At 43.1% G+C, this 19789-nt stretch overlaps 5 non-coding genes and 1 pseudogene across 5 annotated transcripts; all 6 read right to left on the reverse strand.

Moving 5' to 3' along the window:
* Window positions 1–6352: 6352 nt before the first annotated feature.
* On the reverse strand, window positions 6353–6543 carry LOC141150038 (U2 spliceosomal RNA). The gene has a single exon (XR_012246310.1). It is a non-coding gene; the product is annotated as a U2 spliceosomal RNA (small nuclear RNA).
* A 1115-nt stretch (window positions 6544–7658) lies between these two features.
* On the reverse strand, window positions 7659–7849 carry LOC141275149 (U2 spliceosomal RNA). Its single transcript, XR_012323400.1, has one exon. It is a non-coding gene; the product is annotated as a U2 spliceosomal RNA (small nuclear RNA).
* A 1115-nt stretch (window positions 7850–8964) lies between these two features.
* Window positions 8965–9155, reverse strand: LOC141275150 (U2 spliceosomal RNA). Its single transcript, XR_012323401.1, has one exon. It is a non-coding gene; the product is annotated as a U2 spliceosomal RNA (small nuclear RNA).
* A 1115-nt stretch (window positions 9156–10270) lies between these two features.
* On the reverse strand, window positions 10271–10461 carry LOC141275151 (U2 spliceosomal RNA). Its single transcript, XR_012323402.1, has one exon. It is a non-coding gene; the product is annotated as a U2 spliceosomal RNA (small nuclear RNA).
* A 1115-nt stretch (window positions 10462–11576) lies between these two features.
* Window positions 11577–11772, reverse strand: LOC141150414 (U2 spliceosomal RNA). Its single transcript, XR_012246620.1, has one exon. It is a non-coding gene; the product is annotated as a U2 spliceosomal RNA (small nuclear RNA).
* Window positions 11773–13931: 2159 nt separating this feature from the next.
* LOC141150790 (U2 spliceosomal RNA) lies at window positions 13932–14134 on the reverse strand (annotated as a pseudogene).
* Between the last annotated feature and the right edge of the window lie 5655 nt (window positions 14135–19789).

Below are 19789 nucleotides of genomic sequence, written 5' to 3' on the forward strand. Positions count from 1 at the left end.
ATTACACAAATACCAAACGTTAAAAGACAAATGAAATTTACAAAACTAAAAAATACAAAGATTTTAAATAATTAGGTTCCATTGGTCAACAAGCCATTTTTTGGAAATATGTACATTCTTCTTTTTGTCAATTAAATAATAAGTATACATTTCACATAAACATAAACTTAAAACATCATTCACTGATAAAACATCTTGTTTAAAAATAGCAATGTTGCGCGCTTTCCAGAGAGATGACTTGGCGCAGTTCACTGTCTTCCAAGCCATTGTGTACTGGTCCATTGTGGGGCATTCCATAAGTCCGTATAGCACAGTTTTATATGTAAAGTCCTTGAGGTCTGCCACCTTTTCCAGTAGGGGGAGCAGTCTTCTCCAGAAATTCTTTGCAAAATTACATGTCCATAATAGATGTTCCACCGTTTCCTCGTCTTGGCATCCGGCTCTTGGGCAGATGGCAGACCTCACAAATCCTCTTCTGTATTGGAATGCCCGGCAAGGAAGACAGCGGTGCATGCAACTCCAAGCCAGATCTCTCTGTTCATTAAAAAGATAAAAAACGTTAATCATTTTCCAGATAGACATAGATTTGTCATCATCATATCTGTCAACATTACATATTTCCTCACTTTTATGTATTTCTTTAATTAGTTTCTTACTATTTCTTAATTCCTCTATTTTCTTAGTCCCTAAATTAAAATCGGACACTATTTTCCTTAAAATCTCATAATGCGTCGACAAATTAAAAGCATGGGGCACAGATATATTAACTTCATACCATCCAAACTTTCTCATAAAAAATCCTGTATTAAAACGCATAAAAAAGGACCAATAGTGATTCTTAAAAAGGGCATTAAAACAGTAAACGAACAGATGGATTAAAAGAAACCTATTAAAATCTGGAAAATCTTTACCTCCTTTTACTTTTGATTTCATCACGATTTCTCTTTTCAGCTTTTCCATTTTTGAGTTCCAAAAGAAGGTAAAACAGGTTTTGGTTATCTTTTTTAAAACATTAACAGGCGGGGGGAAAACCATGCTAAGATACAATAAAAGAGGTAAAATCACCATCTTTAAAACCAATACTTTACCCTCCATTGTAAATCTCCTCATGTTCCACATACATATTTTCGTATTTACTTTCTGTGTAACTGTTTCCCAACTATTATAACCATCATTATTTTCAGTGAATGATATACCTAAAATGGAAATGGATTCGGAGACATTAATTGGTACATCACGTAAAATCATCCCCCCAACACTTAAAATGTTACACTTATTAAAATTGATTTTAAAACCAGAAGCTAGACAAAAGGATTGCACTTGATGGAGAGTGGCCGTAAGTGATGGTGCATCTGTACACAAGACCGCCACGTCATCCATGTAGCCTACAACCTTGGCCTCCAAACCACCGCTTCCAGGCAGAGGGACACCGCATATCTGTTTATTTTGGCGTATTGCACATAACATTGGTTCCAGTGCACAGATAAACAGTAGCAGGGACAGAGGGCATCCCTGTTTCACCCCTGACCGTAAAAATACCTCTTGTGTCTTAAAACCATTCACTAAAATCTTACTTGTACAATCCTTGTAAAATGCTTTAAGCGATAGTAAAAACCCTTCTGGTATGCCCATTTTCTCTAAAACTTTAAAAAGATAAAAGTGTGAGACACGGTCAAATGCTTTTTCAAAATCAATAGATAAAATCGCCATTTTCCCCTTTCTGTCTTTCACATCCTCAATACAGTCTTTCACTAAATTCAGATTGTCCCATATACTGCGCCCCGGCACCCCACACACTTGATTAGAATGAATAACTTTGCTGATGACTTCTTTTAGACGATTTGCACAAATTTTAGCCATTATTTTATAGTCACAATTTAAAAGTGTTATTGGTCTCCAGTTTTCTAATTTTGATTTATCGCCTTTTTTGTATAGGAGGGAGACTTCACCTTTCTTCCAGGAATTTAATAAAACCTTATTATTAAAAACCTCAGTAAACAAATAAAACAAATCATCTTTTAAAATATCATAAAAACATACATAAAATTCTATTGGGATGCCATCAGGACCAGGGACCTTTCCAGTTTTAAAACTTTTAATAGTTTTTAACACTTCTTGTTCCGTTAAAACTTGGGATAAAAACTCTTGGGATGCGGGATCTAAAACAGCTGTTAGTCCTTGCAGTGAATCATCCATTAATTTATTATCTATATTTTTTCCATTAAAAAGATTAGAAAAAAAAACCTCAACTTTACCCAGCATATTTTTTATATTATTCTCACCATCTATATGGTCAATTATCACTTTTTCTTTTTTATTTTTCCTAAAAAAATATCTGGAACACTTTTCATTTTCTTCTATATGTTGTACTCTAGAACGAAAAATTATCTCTTTTCCTTTTTGTTCTAGCCATTTTGAAATCTCTTCTTTTAAGTTTGAAATATCAACTTGTACATCTATCCCATTGTCTCTGAGCTTAAATAATGTTTGTAGGCGGGTATTTAAAATTCTATATTCTTCATATTTTTCTTTGGCTCTACATATACTCTTTTTAATAAAAAAGTCTTTTATTTTTACTTTCATTCTATCCCACCATACACTCATAGTCTCATTTGTTTTTTTCCCTTTTCTACATTTCCTATAAAACTCAATAAAATCTGATAAAATCTGCGGGTCGGTTAAAAGGGATACGTTCATTTTCCAGCTTTTCTTACCACATTTTTTGTTGTCATTTACTTTTATGGTAAAGGATAAAAGTTTATGGTCTGAAAATATATTAGTTAAAACTTCACATTTGGCAGGTATTGTTTTATCTGAACCAAAAATAAAATCAATCCTAGAGCTACAATTAGCATTGCTCCAAGTGAAATCGGCGTCCTCTGGGCTGTCACTATGACACTCTTTATATATGTCTATCAATTTAGCATCTTTGACTATATCATGTAGCATACCTGAGGTTTTATCGTAGTTCCTGCTTACAGAGCTGGAGCGCCGGTTTTCACCTTTTAAAACACAATTAAAATCCCCTGCTAAGATAAAAGGTTCAGAGTTATTAAAAAATAATGGTAAAAGATCAAGCATTTCGGCTCTTTCATTTTTCTCTGGGGATCCATAAAAATTTAAAAACTGCCATCTAATACCATCAATAAAAGCTTTCACTAATAAAATACGACCTGGTAAAATTTCCTGAATAAAATCAATTAAAACGTTCCCTTTAAAAAGTATGGCTACACCCGCTGATCCTGCAGCATTCGATCCGGACCAGACAGATGGCCCACACTTCCACTCATCTTTATATTTTTGATATGACATTTCATGTGGGATATTACATTCTTGCAGAAAAAATACAGATGCAGTAAAACACGTAAAAAAATTAAAAAGAGCAGTTCTTCTCGTGTTAGATTTTATGCCTCTCACGTTGAGGGAAATACCTTTGAGTTCAGCCATCATTAGAAAATGTAGAAATTTTACTTAGGTAACTAAGAGCAACGGATTTACCTGTCCGATGAACCTGATCAGACCACTGGGCTTGCGCCTCCCTCCTCATCTGATATTATCGTCACGAGAGTCTCCGTGGAGGAGGAAAGATTACCACATTTATATAAACCCGACGCTACACTGGCATAGCTCGGAGGGCTGGCTGGCAGAACCCGCTGGGTCTCCATTGGCTGGCCATGCAGTTCCTCATCAGGTGGGTCCCCGAGGGGTTCCGACGCCCCTGTTTGACCTGTAGAAGGTCGTCCTAAAGGAGGAGGTTGCGCACAAGGCAGAGCCTCTGACTCTTCAGAGGCAGCAAGATCCCGGTCCCCACCTGTAGCAGCGGAGACCGAAACCCCTGAGGGTCCAGCGTCCACGTCCCCTTCTGGAGAAGTGTCCATCTGTTCACCTCCTGCTGCCTCCTCCGAACCACCCTTTTTCTTTTTCTTAGGACCCACCTTTATCCACTCAGCGCCCTCAGCACTAGGAGACCCAGACTGGGCATGGGCTTCTGTGTCGTCCTTTTGCCGGTCCCTTTTGACCTTACCAGTAGTGCCCTTCTGCTCCTTCTCAGCCCTCCTTTTGGACTCCCGCAGGTCCTGCAGCCAGGTTTTGGGATTTGGTATTTTACCTGTCATAGACTCTGGAGACACTTCACTATTTGGTACGACCTTATTGTCTCCAGAGGCTCCAGGTTGTTGTTCCTCCTCCTGAGGGGTGGTCTGATCTTTTGGTCCTTGGTCGGACGTCTTGGACTTCCCCTTTTGCTCATCTTCCCGAAATCTGTGAGGGCAAGAAAAATAAAAGTGACCTGGAGTCTGGCAAAAACTGCATTTCTTTTCCTTAGGGCATTCTTTTGTCTCATGTTCTTCACTAGCACAATTTCTACATGATACATGACAGTTTTCTTTTGAATGACCATAGCGCCCACAATTTCTGCAATATACTGGCATCCCAGAAAAGAAGAAATCCCCATTTGTTTGCCCAATTTTGAAACGGGCAGGGGGGAGCCGTATACCACCTGGTGTATTTGGATCTCTTGTACACTTCACAAGGAATTTCCACTTAGATGTCCATATGTTATATTCGTTTAATATCTTCCCAATACATTTAACACTTTTAAAATAAATTGCTAGAAATGGCATTACTTCTGGAGCCGAAACAAAGGGTGAAAATATTTTTACAATAACCAGTCTTACCTCATCCAGGACGTGCTCAACAATTTGTATCCCTTTCAAAACAGGACTATTTTCAACTTTTTTTAACTTTTCTAGTACATCTCTAAAAATACCTTCTCCGGTGAATGTGATGTCATAGTCACCTCTTCTGGGATAATCCTGGATGGAGAGAATTTCATTCCTTTGTACGCCAAGAAGGTTCCTGAGCACGTCCTGGACTACATACCCTAATTTCCTCATATCCGAGCCACCCGCCGTGAAGTGAACTCGGATAGAGTTTTTTAGCCTCGCATAAAGAGGCACGAGGTTAGGGTCAACCTCCATGGAAAAAGGCAACAAGGTTGCAAATTGCAGCCGCTTGCAATCTGCGCTCCCAGTGTTCTTGCAGCGAAAAACACCTGGAAGCTGGGGGATCGCAACTCGTTACCCTGGGACTAAGCCCTCTCCCTAATAGCAGCAAGCAGGTTAAGTCCACCAAAGTGGACGATCCTGCCAGGCCAAGGAGAGGGGTACCCGAGTGCCCTTCAACCACAATCTCCTGCAATAAAGCACTTGATCGTAGCCAAAAGGCCGAGAAGCGATAACCAGAATTGGTTTCAAACTACGGAGCCACCCAAGGATCCTGAAAAGTCCATTTGTGGAGATGAGCTCCTGGACTCCCGTTAAGAAGACATGTTGTCAACCTCTAGATCCCTTACATGCCTGCACTTTTCGGCTTGCTGCTGCTGCAATCCACGCGTTTTAGATCTGCATAACTCCACCTCTTTAAACACAGCACCTTCACCCCCTGCTGTTCCCACCCGCCTCAACACCGTTGGAAGGGAGGAGAACCAATTAAGGCGGGGGGTGGGGTGGAACGAGCAGCTGTCTACCCTTAGCAGGAGGGCTCCTGATTACATACCTCTCCTGCTGCTGCTGCTGCTGGCTGTCCAGCAGCAGACTGAAGGTGGCTGCTGCTGTGCACAGGTATATAAAGGCTCAGAGCCTATTATGACACGCGCAGCCAGCGTTCCATTGCCACATTCCATCTACTGCAGGCAGGATACCTGGCTGGCTGAATGTCGCTGAGAAGCTCACAGAGACCGCCATAAGCAACAGTTTAACAGAATGCCACAGACTAATCAACCAAACTTTTTGGGTTGGGTTCTCTTTTATAGTCTGCAGGCATTAAATGAAAGAAGTCAGTGTTCCAGCAGAAGGAGACAACGTTTCAGAAAAGGCATTGTAGCAAACCAAAAAAGAAATTTTAAGCGCAGCAGAGTAACCAGCGCACATACCTGTTAGCTCAGGTGAGTTTAAAAGGCTGCTGTTGATAACAAGGGCATTTGCTAAATAGATGGTGTGTGTGCAACAATATACTGAAAGGTCAATTATATTGTGCAGCTTATCTCACCACCTGTAGTTATTTAGGTGAAAGCTCCAAAATGCTTGCCTAATATGTCTGTTTATCCAAAAGGAAGTAAAAAGGGAGAGCTAGAAAGATAGCATTGCATCACATTACATGGCAATGCAATGCACAGTTGCTGAAGTTGAACCAAAATGAGCTTGTAATCTGGCTTCTGCAACTTTGAACATGAAAAATCCAATGAGGAGAAGAAAACCAAAGCCAAAGAGTCCATCCCAAAATCCGACAAACAAGCAAAATGAACAAAAAACATTGAATTCAATTTTTTCTGATTTTAGAAACTGCATTAAAGAAGGGGTGCACCGGTCCTGGAGATACTGCAATACCAGGTCAATGCGTGGAGTGGACAGAGCAAGCTCTTTTTCCATCTCCCTGTTCTAAAAATCCATTTAATATATGGTCCCCAGATAGGGGACGTATAAGATATTAAACTGATAAGAACAGATACTACACTTGATCTTAGCCAAAAGGCCGAGAAGCGATAACCAGAATTGGTTTCAAACTACGGAGCCACCCAAGGATCCTGAAAAGTCCATTTGTGGAGATGAGCTCCTGGACTCCCGTTAAGAAGACATGTTGTCAACCTCTAGATCCCTTACATGCCTGCACTTTTCGGCTTGCTGCTGCTGCAATCCACGCGTTTTAGATCTGCATAACTCCACCTCTTTAAACACAGCACCTTCACCCCCTGCTGTTCCCACCCGCCTCAACACCGTTGGAAGGGAGGAGAACCAATTAAGGCGGGGGGTGGGGTGGAACGAGCAGCTGTCTACCCTTAGCAGGAGGGCTCCTGATTACATACCTCTCCTGCTGCTGCTGCTGCTGGCTGTCCAGCAGCAGACTGAAGGTGGCTGCTGCTGTGCACAGGTATATAAAGGCTCAGAGCCTATTATGACACGCGCAGCCAGCGTTCCATTGCCACATTCCATCTACTGCAGGCAGGATACCTGGCTGGCTGAATGTCGCTGAGAAGCTCACAGAGACCGCCATAAGCAACAGTTTAACAGAATGCCACAGACTAATCAACCAAACTTTTTTGGTTGGGTTCTCTTTTATAGTCTGCAGGCATTAAATGAAAGAAGTCAGTGTTCCAGCAGAAGGAGACAACGTTTCAGAAAAGGCATTGTAGCAAACCAAAAAAGAAATTTTAAGCACAGCAGAGTAACCAGCGCACATACCTGTTAGCTCAGGTGAGTTTAAAAGGCTGCTGTTGATAACAAGGGCATTTGCTAAATAGATGGTGTGTGTGCAACAATATACTGAAAGGTCAATTATATTGTGCAGCTTATCTCACCACCTGTAGTTATTTAGGTGAAAGCTCCAAAATGCTTGCCTAATATGTCTGTTTATCCAAAAGGAAGTAAAAAGGGAGAGCTAGAAAGATAGCATTGCATCACATTACATGGCAATGCAATGCACAGTTGCTGAAGTTGAACCAAAATGAGCTTGTAATCTGGCTTCTGCAACTTTGAACATGAAAAATCCAATGAGGAGAAGAAAAGCAAAGCCAAAGAGTCCATCCCAAAATCCGACAAACAAGCAAAATGAACAAAAAACATTGAATTCAATTCTTTCTGATTTTAGAAACTGCATTAAAGAAGGGGTGCACCGGTCCTGGAGATACTGCAATACCAGGTCAATGCGTGGAGTGGACAGAGCAAGCTCTTTTTCCATCTCCCTGTTCTAAAAATCCATTTAATATATGGTCCCCAGATAGGGGACGTATCAGATATTAAACTGATAAGAACAGATACTACACTTGATCTTAGCCAAAAGGCCGAGAAGCGATAACCAGAATTGGTTTCAAACTACGGAGCCACCCAAGGATCTTGAAAAGTCCATTTGTGGAGATGAGCTCCTGGACTCCCGTTAAGAAGACATGTTGTCAACCTCTAGATCCCTTACATGCCTGCACTTTTCGGCTTGCTGCTGCTGCAATCCACGCGTTTTAGATCTGCATAACTCCACCTCTTTAAACACAGCACCTTCACCCCCTGCTGTTCCCACCCGCCTCAACACCGTTGGAAGGGAGGAGAACCAATTAAGGCGGGGGGTGGGGTGGAACGAGCAGCTGTCTACCCTTAGCAGGAGGGCTCCTGATTACATACCTCTCCTGCTGCTGCTGCTGCTGGCTGTCCAGCAGCAGACTGAAGGTGGCTGCTGCTGTGCACAGGTATATAAAGGCTCAGAGCCTATTATGACACGCGCAGCCAGCGTTCCATTGCCACATTCCATCTACTGCAGGCAGGATACCTGGCTGGCTGAATGTCGCTGAGAAGCTCACAGAGACCGCCATAAGCAACAGTTTAACAGAATGCCACAGACTAATCAACCAAACTTTTTGGGTTGGGTTCTCTTTTATAGTCTGCAGGCATTAAATGAAAGAAGTCAGTGTTCCAGCAGAAGGAGACAACGTTTCAGAAAAGGCATTGTAGCAAACCAAAAAAGAAATTTTAAGCGCAGCAGAGTAACCAGCGCACATACCTGTTAGCTCAGGTGAGTTTAATAGGCTGCTGTTGATAACAAGGGCATTTGCTAAATAGATGGTGTGTGTGCAACAATATACTGAAAGGTCAATTATATTGTGCAGCTTATCTCACCACCTGTAGTTATTTAGGTGAAAGCTCCAAAATGCTTGCCTAATATGTCTGTTTATCCAAAAGGAAGTAAAAAGGGAGAGCTAGAAAGATAGCATTGCATCACATTACATGGCAATGCAATGCACAGATGCTGAAGTTGAACCAAAATGAGCTTGTAATCTGGCTTCTGCAACTTTGAACATGAAAAATCCAATGAGGAGAAGAAAAGCAAAGCCAAAGAGTCCATCCCAAAATCCGACAAACAAGCAAAATGAACAAAAAACATTGAATTCAATTCTTTCTGATTTTAGAAACTGCATTAAAGAAGGGGTGCACCGGTCCTGGAGATACTGCAATACCAGGTCAATGCGTGGAGTGGACAGAGCAAGCTCTTTTTCCATCTCCCTGTTCTAAAAATCCATTTAATATATGGTCCCCAGATAGGGGACGTATCAGATATTAAACTGATAAGAACAGATACTACACTTGATCTTAGCCAAAAGGCCGAGAAGCGATAACCAGAATTGGTTTCAAACTACGGAGCCACCCAAGGATCCTGAAAAGTCCATTTGTGGAGATGAGCTCCTGGACTCCCGTTAAGAAGACATGTTGTCAACCTCTAGATCCCTTACATGCCTGCACTTTTCGGCTTGCTGCTGCTGCAATCCACGCGTTTTAGATCTGCATAACTCCACCTCTTTAAACACAGCACCTTCACCCCCTGCTGTTCCCACCCGCCTCAACACCGTTGGAAGGGAGGAGAACCAATTAAGGCGGGGGGTGGGGTGGAACGAGCAGCTGTCTACCCTTAGCAGGAGGGCTCCTGATTACATACCTCTCCTGCTGCTGCTGCTGCTGGCTGTCCAGCAGCAGACTGAAGGTGGCTGCTGCTGTGCACAGGTATATAAAGGCTCAGAGCCTATTATGACACGCGCAGCCAGCGTTCCATTGCCACATTCCATCTACTGCAGGCAGGATACCTGGCTGGCTGAATGTCGCTGAGAAGCTCACAGAGACCGCCATAAGCAACAGTTTAACAGAATGCCACAGACTAATCAACCAAACTTTTTGGGTTGGGTTCTCTTTTATAGTCTGCAGGCATTAAATGAAAGAAGTCAGTGTTCCAGCAGAAGGAGACAACGTTTCAGAAAAGGCATTGTAGCAAACCAAAAAAGAAATTTTAAGCGCAGCAGAGTAACCAGCGCACATACCTGTTAGCTCAGGTGAGTTTAAAAGGCTGCTGTTGATAACAAGGGCATTTGCTAAATAGATGGTGTGTGTGCAACAATATACTGAAAGGTCAATTATATTGTGCAGCTTATCTCACCACCTGTAGTTATTTAGGTGAAAGCTCCAAAATGCTTGCCTAATATGTCTGTTTATCCAAAAGGAAGTAAAAAGGGAGAGCTAGAAAGATAGCATTGCATCACATTACATGGCAATGCAATGCACAGATGCTGAAGTTGAACCAAAATGAGCTTGTAATCTGGCTTCTGCAACTTTGAACATGAAAAATCCAATGAGGAGAAGAAAAGCAAAGCCAAAGAGTCCATCCCAAAATCCGACAAACAAGCAAAATGAACAAAAAACATTGAATTCAATTCTTTCTGATTTTAGAAACTGCATTAAAGAAGGGGTGCACCGGTCCTGGAGATACTGCAATACCAGGTCAATGCGTGGAGTGGACAGAGCAAGCTCTTTTTCCATCTCCCTGTTCTAAAAATCCATTTAATATATGGTCCCCAGATAGGGGACGTATCAGATATTAAACTGATAAGAACAGATACTACACTTGATCTTAGCCAAAAGGCCGAGAAGCGATAACCAGAATTGGTTTCAAACTACGGAGCCACCCAAGGATCCTGAAAAGTCCATTTGTGGAGATGAGCTCCTGGACTCCCGTTAAGAAGACATGTTGTCAACCTCTAGATCCCTTACATGCCTGCACTTTTCGGCTTGCTGCTGCTGCAATCCACGCGTTTTAGATCTGCATAACTCCACCTCTTTAAACACAGCACCTTCACCCCCTGCTGTTCCCACCCGCCTCAACACCGTTGGAAGGGAGGAGAACCAATTAAGGCGGGGGGTGGGGTGGAACGAGCAGCTGTCTACCCTTAGCAGGAGGGCTCCTGATTACATACCTCTCCTGCTGCTGCTGCTGCTGGCTGTCCAGCAGCAGACTGAAGGTGGCTGCTGCTGTGCACAGGTATATAAAGGCTCAGAGCCTATTATGACACGCGCAGCCAGCGTTCCATTGCCACATTCCATCTACTGCAGGCAGGATACCTGGCTGGCTGAATGTCGCTGAGAAGCTCACAGAGACCGCCATAAGCAACAGTTTAACAGAATGCCACAGACTAATCAACCAAACTTTTTGGGTTGGGTTCTCTTTTATAGTCTGCAGGCATTAAATGAAAGAAGTCAGTGTTCCAGCAGAAGGAGACAACGTTTCAGAAAAGGCATTGTAGCAAACCAAAAAAGAAATTTTAAGCGCAGCAGAGTAACCAGCGCACATACCTGTTAGCTCAGGTGAGTTTAAAAGGCTGCTGTTGATAACAAGGGCATTTGCTAAATAGATGGTGTGTGTGCAACAATATACTGAAAGGTCAATTATATTGTGCAGCTTATCTCACCACCTGTAGTTATTTAGGTGAAAGCTCCAAAATGCTTGCCTAATATGTCTGTTTATCCAAAAGGAAGTAAAAAGGGAGAGCTAGAAAGATAGCATTGCATCACATTACATGGCAATGCAATGCACAGTTGCTGAAGTTGAACCAAAATGAGCTTGTAATCTGGCTTCTGCAACTTTGAACATGAAAAATCCAATGAGGAGAAGAAAAGCAAAGCCAAAGAGTCCATCCCAAAATCCGACAAACAAGCAAAATGAACAAAAAACATTGAATTCAATTCTTTCTGATTTTAGAAACTGCATTAAAGAAGGGGTGCACCGGTCCTGGAGATACTGCAATACCAGGTCAATGCGTGGAGTGGACAGAGCAAGCTCTTTTTCCATCTCCCTGTTCTAAAAATCCATTTAATATATGGTCCCCAGATAGGGGACGTATCAGATATTAAACTGATAAGAACAGATTTTTTTTTGGTTGAATATATCTTTTATTAGCACAAAAAATAAGTTAACAGACAGTGTACAGTGCCGCAGCCCAGTACACACAGAATTCTACATCATATTTACATAGCATGAGGATACGACGCACTAACTAGACACATCACACCCCTATGCTACACAAAACACTCAATCTGAAAGAAAAAGCATGTCAATCAATACAGTACAACGAACCGTGATAAGGGATGGGGATTGGGAAAAAGGGAATGGGGAGGGGAAAATCACAGGCCCGAAGCTTTATTGAAAGACAAGACACATAAGGGGAGAGGGGGAGGAGGGGTTTAGTCCTCATCCTCGTCCTCTGGACCGTCCACGATGGAATAGTCTCTGAGCAGGCTGTGGATCAGCCTGCGGCAGTCCTGGATGGACATCCTCTCCCTCCTCAAGATGAGCCGGTTCCTGGCGACCCAAACGGCATCCTTGAAGCAGTTCATAAGGCGCCAAGCCTCCTGGATGGCTCCGACGGTATGAACCCCAGGGAAGAGTCCGTAAAGCACAGAATGGTGCGATAGGCTCGCCCTGGGGACAGAGTTCCTCAGGTCCTCCTCAAGGGCAGTCAACAGGCGCTGTGCAAATCCGCAGTCCCAAAAAGTGTGCAAAGATGTTTCCTCCACGAAGGGGCACCTTGGGCAGTACCGGGTCTTGCACAGGTTCCGGGCATGCAAGAATGACCGGACGGGCAGTCCGCCCTGAATCGCCATCCACGACAAGTCCTTGTGCCCGTTGGTCAGCCTGTCAGACGACACATTTGTCCACACAGTCTCCAGCGTGTCCTGGTGAAGTCCTGTGATGTTCTCCACGTCATCCTTGGCTCTGATGAGCTTGTGGATAGTTTTGGGCTTCCACAAGTCGGGCTTGAGTCCCTCCAGTTGATGTTCCCCCAGAAATCGAACGACGTCTCCGTAGAACCATGGCATCGTCCAGTTGTAGGGGAAGGAGCTGTCCCACTTGTCCCAGCCGAGTCGCCTCCAAAGAGGAAGCAGGAAGAAGCGAGACATGGACCTGCCCGTGGAGCCACTACACTTGATCTTAGCCAAAAGGCCGAGAAGCGATAACCAGAATTGGTTTCAAACTACGGAGCCACCCAAGGATCCTGAAAAGTCCATTTGTGGAGATGAGCTCCTGGACTCCCGTTAAGAAGACATGTTGTCAACCTCTAGATCCCTTACATGCCTGCACTTTTCGGCTTGCTGCTGCTGCAATCCACGCGTTTTAGATCTGCATAACTCCACCTCTTTAAACACAGCACCTTCACCCCCTGCTGTTCCCACCCGCCTCAACACCATTGGAAGGGAGGAGAACCAATTAAGGCGGGGGGTGGGGTGGAACGAGCAGCTGTCTACCCTTAGCAGGTGGGCTACTGATTACATACCTCTCCTGCTGCTGCTGCTGCTGGCTGTCCAGCAGCAGACTGAAGGTGGCTGCTGCTGTGCACAGGTATATAAAGGCTCAGAGCCTATTATGACACGCGCAGCCAGCGTTCCATTGCCACATTCCATCTACTGCAGGCAGGATACCTGGCTGGCTGAATGTCGCTGAGAAGCTCACAGAGACCGCCATAAGCAACAGTTTAACAGAATGCCACAGACTAATCAACCAAACTTTTTGGGTTGGGTTCTCTTTTATAGTCTGCAGGCATTAAATGAAAGAAGTCAGTGTTCCAGCAGAAGGAGACAACGTTTCAGAAAAGGCATTGTAGCAAACCAAAAAAGAAATTTTAAGCGCAGCAGAGTAACCAGCGCACATACCTGTTAGCTCAGGTGAGTTTAAAAGGCTGCTGTTGATAACAAGGGCATTTGCTAAATAGATGGTGTGTGTGCAACAATATACTGAAAGGTCAATTATATTGTGCAGCTTATCTCACCACCTGTAGTTATTTAGGTGAAAGCTCCAAAATGCTTGCCTAATATGTCTGTTTATCCAAAAGGAAGTAAAAAGGGAGAGCTAGAAAGATAGCATTGCATCACATTACATGGCAATGCAATGCACAGTTGCTGAAGTTGAACCAAAATGAGCTTGTAATCTGGCTTCTGCAACTTTGAACATGAAAAATCCAATGAGGAGAAGAAAAGCAAAGCCAAAGAGTCCATCCCAAAATCCGACAAACAAGCAAAATGAACAAAAAACATTGAATTCAATTCTTTCTGATTTTAGAAACTGCATTAAAGAAGGGGTGCACCGGTCCTGGAGATACTGCAATACCAGGTCAATGCGTGGAGTGGACAGAGCAAGCTCTTTTTCCATCTCCCTGTTCTAAAAATCCATTTAATATATGGTCCCCAGATAGGGGACGTATCAGATATTAAACTGATAAGAACAGATTTTTTTTTTTTTTTTTTTTTTTTTTTTTTTTTTTTTTTTTTTAAACCATTCAGTTTAGTTTTTTAGCAAACAGTATGAATTTCTCCAAAATTTGCTACTTAAAACTTCTCATCATCATGGTTCTATTTATTTAGCAGTAGTATAAGACGAAATATAATCACAAGGGAACATCCTTTACGTAACACAAATGCAGAAACTTCAAGGAATCACAAAGAAAAAAAATCACTGGTATTTGATAAGGTAATGCCACTTTTTAAATTTCCAAATCCCTTCGGCATCTGTGCCACCACCGCCTCTGCTGTCCAACTTATATATCAGGTATAGTCTTGAAAGAATAAGTCTAACACATTCATTCACTGATAAAGATTTCCTCTTGAAAAGTCCAAGGTTCCTTGCATCCCACAAACTCTCCATCACACAAGCCATTATCAACCATAAAATTCTATCTTTAGACCGACTACACGCACCAATTCCAAACATCGACACACGCCAATCCACAAAATTCACGCCTGCTAAACCCTTACACAATCCACCTACACACTTCCACACACTGTACGCGTACTCACAATCCCACATAACATGCCTCACAGTCTCACAACCACCACATCCCACTCTCGGACACACATCTGTTCTTATCAACTCTCTTTTCTTCTGCACTTCTCTCACAGGTAAAATATTATGTAAAGTCATCCACACCACATCCTTCTGTTTGTTTGACATCCCAAACGTATCTAACTTCTTCCATGCATCTGAAACCTCATTCCCTCTCAACCCAACAATATTACACTCTACCTCATTTGCACTCATTCTTTTCACCACATTCTTGGTCATTCTAAAATCATTCATTCCCACACTCAACAAATCATGCTTTCTCACAAATTTCTCAATCACCTCATACCAAACAGGACACTTAAAGGCCACAGGCACACTCGCATCTCTCTTCCTCCAGCATAACCCATACAACATCCATCCAGCAGAATAATTAGCCATAAAAGCACCTTTATTGCCTTTACCCAGCAAAGTAACCACAGTCTTAATATAATTAAGACCTAAAAAAACTTCAATATTGGGAAAGGCCAGCCCACCATGCTGACAAGCCTTAAAAAGGCTCTCCCGCTTCAACTTCTCCATCTTACTACACCACAGGAATGTGAATACCAACTTCTCTATTCTCTTAATTTTCCTGTAAGGAGAAGGAAAAACAGTCGCCACATAAAGCAGGATAGGGAGAATCACTGCTTTGATAATTAATACCTTACCACGCAGAGTCAATTCTCTCATTCGCCAAAAATTCAATTTACGTTCAACCCGCATACCACACTCTTCCCAACTTTCATTCCCTTTTAAGTCATCATTAAATAATACGCCCAAAATCTTGATTGCACCCACTTCACACTTTACACCATCCATACGAATACTACTATCTCCAAAACATTTAAAACTACATTTATTCCAATTTACCCTAAAACCAGACGCACCAACAAAAAAATCCAAAAGCAATTTAATTCTACTCAAAGAAGCCATACTTTCACTCACAACCACAACATCATCCATATAACCTAACACTTTCACATGCTTACCACCACTACCAGGCACCAACAAACCTCTCATCATTTTATCCCGTCTAATCAAACATAACAATGGTTCTATTACACATACAAATAAGACGGGGGACATAGGACACCCCTGCCTTACTCCTGACCTAATCTTCACTTTGTCACACAGCCACCCATTAACCAAGAACTCACTTGACACACAATCATACAATGATTTTACACAATTCACAAATTCTCTAGGAAACCCCATTCTTTCCAGTACTTTAAACAAAAACACATGCGAAACCCTGTCAAACGCCTTCTCAAAATCAATAGCTAAAGTCATACATTTCTGCTTTCTATCCTTGCAATCCCCAATCATATCTCTCAACAATAACAAGTTATCACTCATACTTCTTCCAGGCACTGCACATACTTGGTCCTCCTCCACAACACTACCAATCACTTCACGCATACGATTTGCCAGTAACTTACTGTAGACCTTATAATCCGAATTCAGCAGTGTTATTGGTCTCCAGTTTTCCAAACGTTTCCTCTCACCCTTTTTATACACAAGCACAACCACTCCTTCTTTCATTGATTCACACAACCTACCATTCACCCACATATACTTACATACCTCAGTCAAATCTGTTCCCAAAACTTCCCATGCTTTCACATACAACTCTACAGGTATACCATCTTTCCCAGGAGTCTTACTCTTTTTAGCACTCCACACCACATTCTTCACTTCATCCAGAACTACATCCTCACACAACAGATCACGCTCCTCAGAATCAAGTTTTTTCTCCACACCATTCAGAACATATGACACAAGCCCAGAGTCAATCCATTTCTCATCATACAACTTGCTATAAAACCTATTCACTTCTTTCAGCACATCCTCACCCATACAGTTGGTTCCACTTTCATTCACAACTTCATTCATATCAGTCTTCCTACCATTCATTTTTTTAAAAAAGAACCTCGTACACTTCTCATTTTTCTCCAGGTGCTCAATTTTAGTACGATATATAATTTCCTTTCCTTTCTCATCCAACACATGCTTCAATTCATTCTTAGCCTCAGTAAGTTGATCAGACATCTCCAAACCACTTGCAACACACTTTCTCAACCAGTCAATCCGTCTATTAAGGTCATTAAACCTATTCCTATATCTGGCAGCTTTTCTATAGCCCCACTTTTTGAAGAAAGTTTTAAATTGCACTTTCACCCAGTCCCACCAGTCAAGAACACACACAAAATCCTTCTTACGCATTCTCCATCTTTCATACTTTACATTAAACTCATTCATCACCTCATCATCCTCTAACAGCCTTGCATTCAACTTCCATACCCCACCGCCATACACTTGGTCACCATTTGCACAAAACACGCCTCTCAAACATTCATGGTCCGAAAAAGGTACCTTTTGTTGAGAAAAATCCAAACATACCATATTTTTAGAAAATAACATTAAATCAATTCTGGAATGAATCTCACCACGGTCAGCATGGTATGTCGGCGGTGGTGGCATGCCAAGAACAACAACTGCTGCATCTAAAAAGGAAAAATCACAAATTAAATGGGACAATTTCTTTCCTGTTATGTCACACTTTCCTTCTGTGACACAATTAACGTCCCCAACAAAAATAGTGGGAGATTTCCCTGGAAGAAAAAAACTTAATTTTTCAAGAAGAGCAAGCCGCTCTTCCTTCCCTGTAGGGCAATATAAATTAATAATTCTGACCCGCCACCCTCTATAACTCAAAAATGCAATTAAACATCGGCCCACCTCCACCACAATATAACTATCAATAGAGATTTCTTTATTCCCCACTAATATCCCCACCCCATCATTTTTATTATGATTAGACCCTGACCAGATATGCTGTCCGTAAGGCCAGTCTTTGTCACAAGGAGCATCCTGAATCCCACACTCCTGAAGGCAAAAAACATCAGCACCTAAATGTTTCAGGTAGTCCAGAACAGTTGTTCTTCTGATTTTAGATCTGATCTGCCTTACATTTAGGGACACTACATCCCAACCAGATTGGCAAGACATTAATTAAAGAAAAGAAATACATGACTCAATGTTGATCACACCATACTCATCCATTATCATCAGACTGGGAAAGCACCCCAAAGGTGTTGATGCTCTCAGGGATGCCAAGGTAAGGAGCATCAGGGGAGAAGACATCCTGTGGGTAAATGCGGTCACTTGCAGGACTGTCGCACCCTCCGCTGGCAGGTGAGTACTCTCGTCTGGGTTTTTTATTGGCCAGTTCAGGAGTATCATCATCATCAAAAGACCTCCCAGAAGTAAAGTCTCCTTGGCCACCATCCCTGGCCACCTCTTCGTCTGTAGCACCCCAGGACAATGCAGGGGTTCGAGCAAGAGACACATCCATGTCACCCTCACCACATATTTCGGACTGATGAGGGAGGTCCACATCCAACTCGGAGATCTCCATACTTGGCCCAGCAGGGGCTGGAGGGTCCAACAGGGTCTGGGCCTCACCCACCAGATCTTCAACCTCAGGGGGCTCCGTCTCCTCATTGATCTCTGCAGTAGTCACCTGTGGGGTAACAGCAGGGACAGTAGGCTTACCTTTGGTCACTTCGGAGAAGGACCTAGGCTTGACTTTAGCCTTACAATCCCGAATCACATGTCCTTCCTCCCCGCAGGCATCACATACCACCGGGTTGGAACAATCCTTCGCCAGATGACCGTACTTGTTGCACTTTCTACAGTTTGGCAATTGTTTGCAGAAATCCTGGATATGCCCGAACATGTTGCATCTCCTGCAGAACAATGGCGCCTCGGGAAAAAACAGATATCCAGAGTCTCTTCCAATTGTAAAGTTCAGGGGAGGATAGTGAATACCTCCAGGACCATGAGGGTCTATCCCAAACCTCACAAAGTATTTATACTTCCCAGTCCACAGCCCTTCTCCATTTAAGATTTTATGGGAGAATTGCACAAAAATGCAGTGTCTTCTCAGGAATGCAGTGATATCATCCCGGGAGATAAAGGGGTTGTGCATGAATACTACCACCGGGATATCCCCCTTAGAGTAGAGTACAGTGAAGATAAGTCCATCCAGCTGAGGGTGCTCTGAAAGGACTTGAAGAGTTTTGAAAAGGTTTTGGCAAGCCGCCATAGAAGAAAGCACCAAGACGTACCTATGCTCCCTTCTGAACTCCTGCAAACAGATGATCTCCGACTTCTGGATCTTCAGGAATTCATAGAAAATGGCGTTGACCAGGTATGACAACGAGAAATGGTCCTTCTTCTCCTCAGAGACCTCGATACGGAAAGCATTCTTGACCCGGGGATCCCCGGTCCCAGCAAAGCGAAGCTTGACACCCATGGTCGCTTCAGGAATCGCCTTCTCGTTTCCTCCTCACTCTCCCCCTATAGCAGCATCCAGCTTAAGCCACCGAAGTGGCGATGCTGGAAGGCCGAGGGCTAGTACACAAGGAACCTCTTGTCCAAACACTAGGTCTGAGCCAAAAGGCCGAGAAGCGATAACCAGAATTGGTTTCAAACTACGGAGCCACCCAAGGATCCTGAAAAGTCCATTTGTGGAGATGAGCTCCTGGACTCCCGTTAAGAAGACATGTTGTCAACCTCTAGATCCCTTACATGCCTGCACTTTTCGGCTTGCTGCTGCTGCAATCCACGCGTTTTAGATCTGCATAACTCCACCTCTTTAAACACAGCACCTTCACCCCCTGCTGTTCCCACCCGCCTCAACACCGTTGGAAGGGAGGAGAACCAATTAAGGCGGGGAGTGGGGTGGAACGAGCAGCTGTCTACCCTTAGCAGGAGGGCTCCTGATTACATACCTCTCCTGCTGCTGCTGCTGCTGGCTGACCAGCAGCAGACTGAAGGTGGCTGCTGCTGTGCACAGGTATATAAAGGCTCAGAGCCTATTATGACACGCGCAGCCAGCGTTCCATTGCCACATTCCATCTACTGCAGGCAGGATACCTGGCTGGCTGAATGTCGCTGAGAAGCTCACAGAGACCGCCATAAGCAACAGTTTAACAGAATGCCACAGACTAATCAACCAAACTTTTTGGGTTGGGTTCTCTTTTATAGTCTGCAGGCATTAAATGAAAGAAGTCAGTGTTCCAGCAGAAGGAGACAACGTTTCAGAAAA

Source organism: Phyllobates terribilis, unplaced genomic scaffold (genome assembly GCF_046119375.1).
Source record: "Phyllobates terribilis strain yellow unplaced genomic scaffold, ASM4611937v1 Scaffold_5__5_contigs__length_657084704, whole genome shotgun sequence".
Classification (NCBI taxonomy): domain Eukaryota; kingdom Metazoa; phylum Chordata; class Amphibia; order Anura; family Dendrobatidae; genus Phyllobates; species Phyllobates terribilis.